At 38.1% G+C, this 3,363-nt stretch overlaps 1 protein-coding gene across 1 annotated transcript in view; it reads right to left on the bottom strand.

The window, feature by feature from the left end:
* The window catches only part of LOC145240176 (uncharacterized), a 25,943-nt gene extending 25,939 nt beyond the window's left edge, over window positions 1-4 (bottom strand). The window contains exon 1 of the mRNA XM_080103763.1: window positions 1-4. This exon is cut by the window's left edge and continues 267 nt beyond it. The gene's annotated coding sequence lies outside the window, so the exon portion shown is untranslated.
* Between the last annotated feature and the right edge of the window lie 3,359 nt (window positions 5-3,363).

Here is a 3,363-nt window from a genome sequence, read left to right as displayed (position 1 = left end):
TATTCATTATTTTGTTCCTCGTGTAAAAGATTTCATTATTATTTGGATTAGTCGATCTACTGTTTACATCCAAGATGAGTACAGTAATCCAAATAATCCAAATAAAAAAAAAATGCAAAACTGAATATTTCACATAAACAATTCAAAAAGGATGAAATTGAACAAATAGCGAAGTCAATCAAATAAAAAACTAGATTTGAACCAACAAGAGACAAAACAATAGTCACATGATTACATTATGAAACTTGCGACTTACAGATTCGATTCCGTTAACTTTACGATGACCTTAACTTATAATGGACCAAGTAAAGAATAGATACCCTATAGCAGACGACGCCGCCTGGCGGTGACCTACGCACAATTCAACTAACACCGGTGATTCGACCTTGACATTGGCACAAGCACATGGTGTCGGTTGTTTGTAAACACGTCAAATAGCAAACATGCTCGAATATTCGGCAGCAACTTTTTTTTTTTTTAATATATTTACAAAACTTTTGAAGATTTAAAAGAAAAAATATATATTTATAAAACATTTTTTTTAAAGTAAGTAACAAAACGAACGTATTTAAATAAAAGATTTTTATGTACCGTGTTTTTTTGGGGGGGTGGGGGTTCTGTGTGAGTTTTTAAGACAATTCAATATTTATTTAATTATTTTTTAAAACATTAACTTCAGCGACAATTAATATATTTTTAAAATAATATTTTTAAATATTAAATTTTGACGAATATTCACGAGCAAGATGTTTTTTTAATAAAAGATATTTAAATAAATGGGTGTCTGTCTTTCTGAGTGCGTTTTTAATATAAACTTTTTAATAAACCTTAGAATAATAATTATAATGTTTCGCGGGTTTTTGCACCAAAGATTGATTTTTATGTAAAGTGTTTTTTAATTCTTTTTTCTGTGTGTGTTTTTAATACAATTCAATATTTATTTAATTATTCTTTAAAACATTAACTTTACCGACAATTAATATATTTTTAAAATAATATTTTTAAATATTGAATTTTGATTTAATCTCATTGTGCTGACAGAAAAGAACTCTCTAACTTTTAACTTCCGTTTCTACTTCCTTGAGTTTTTCCTTCTTTTCTCTTCCTTTCCTTGAAGTAACAGGTCTCGTTCCCCGGGTCTGTTCTTAGTAAAATAAAGCTTATTTAAAGTTCACTCCGTATCGAAGTTTTTTCATTACAATTTATTTTACTAAGAACAACTAAAACACAAACAATGAAGAAGTTCCTGAAACCTGAACGGCTGGATTTGGATCCCACAAAAATGGACGCTGCCGACACGTGGATACACTGGAAGCAGCCGTTCACGATATTCCTAGAAGTGGTAAACGGTCCCCCCCCCCTTACGGACGAGTCGAAATTAAACCTGTTGAGCAACTTGGTGTCTCCGACAATATATAAATATATCTCGGACATCAACGACTATCGGACAGCCATGAACGCCCTCGAGGAGGTTTTTGTTCAACCCATAAACGTCATCTTCTGTCGGCATTTATTGGCTAATCATTGACAATGGACAAATGAAAGTGTGGACCAGTATCTACAGTCATTGAAAGAACTTGCCAAGGACTGTGGATTCCAGGCCGTGATGGCAATACAGGCGAGGGACGAATACATAAGGGATGCGTTCATAAACGGGACTTCATCATTCCACATAAGACAAAAACTTTTAGAAAACAAGAGACTCGACTTACACACAGCGTATGCCCAAGCGCTCACGTTGGAGTCCGCTCAAAAACAGCTATCTCCTTACGCCCAGTCAGACTCTTTGACTGCATCCATATCTGCTGCTAAAAATGAAGAGGACAAGAACAACAAGACTGAGCATGAGGAGCAACCCACAGCAGCGGCACTCCCGGGCAGAAATGCTTCTTCTGTGGAAAACCAAAGCATAACAGGGCGAGTTGTGCCGCCAGAAACTCGATATGCAAAAACTGCAAGAAGAAGGGGCATTTCGCACGTGTCTGTAGATCTCCAACGGTGGCTGCTACGAATTACGGTGAGTCTCTTCTTGCTTCTTCGGTTCCTTGTTTTAATTCCTCAAAAAGCCTATCTCGTTCGTCCTTATGGGGAAAAATCAGAGGTGAACCTATGAGTATACTTGTCAATACCAGGAGCTCCGAAAATTTCATCCACCCTGATAAAGTTAAGAAGCTCGGGTTAGCAGTCTTGCCAAGTTCAGAGAGAATCTTAATGGCTAGTAGTTCTCATACATCTACTACTCTTGGACATTGTGTTGTATCTCTCAGTCTGAAAGGAAGGATGTACAATAATATCAAACTGTCGATTATGGCAGACTTATGCAGTGACATTATTCTCGGGCATAAATTTTTAAACCGACATTCGTCAGTAGAAATACCTTTCGGAGAACCCATCCCCCTTTCTCTGTTTGTGGGCTAACCGCCATTACAAATGTTCCTTACCCCTCTCTCTTTACAAACTTAACCACCGACTGTCGCCCAATAGCCGTTAAATCCTGGAGACATACCCTACCTGATGCCGAATTGATTAAATCAGAAATAACTCGTATACTAAATGAAGGTATTATAGAACCCTCTCAATCTCCGTGGCGAGCTCAAGCTCTTGTAGTGTCTCCTGAGAATCATAAGAAGAGGCTTGTTGTAGATTACTCCCAAACGATAAATCGTTTCACTCTCCTAGACGCTTATCCTCTTCCTCGAATGGCGAATATGGTAAATGAGATTGCCACTTACCAAATGTTTAGCACTCTTGATTTAACCAATGCCTATCATCAAGTTGCGATCAAACCGGGAGAACGAAAGTATACCGCCTTCGAAGCTTTTGGATCCCTCTACCAGTTTCGTTGGATTCCGTTCAGAGTAACCAATGAAGTAGCCAGTTTCCAACGAGTCATCGCTGATATCATCAAACGAGAGGACCTCTGAGGAACCTTCGCCTACATCGACAACATTACAGTTTGTGGAGAAAATCAGGCCGAGCATGATACCAATTTACTAAGCTTTATGAAGGCAGTGGCGAAGTATGGACTAACCCTGAACGAAAACAAGTGTCACTACTCTCTTGCTTCTGTAGACCTGCTTGGGTACACTATAAGCAAAGGTTCAGTAAATCCAGACTCTGACAGGCTCAAAGGTTTGATGGACTTGCCTGTTCCTCCAGACCTTCCTTCTCTTCGTCGAGCGATGGGAATGTTTTCTCATTATTCAAAATGGATATCCAACTTCTCTGAGAAATTGCACCCCCTTACCAAAGTTACCAAGTTTTCTCTCATTAAGGAACAAACCGACTCCTTTAGAGAACTGAAGAAAGAAATTGCAAAATCATCCCTAGTAGCTATAGACTCTTTTCTTCCCCTTGAGGTAG

This window comes from Euprymna scolopes, chromosome 19, assembly GCF_053919585.1.
Source record: "Euprymna scolopes isolate OS-2025 chromosome 19, ASM5391958v1, whole genome shotgun sequence".
In the NCBI taxonomy this organism is placed as follows: Eukaryota; Metazoa; Mollusca; class Cephalopoda; order Sepiida; family Sepiolidae; genus Euprymna; species Euprymna scolopes.
The sequence above is the reverse complement of the archived record's forward strand: the minus strand, read 5'-3'. Positions and strand labels throughout refer to the sequence as shown.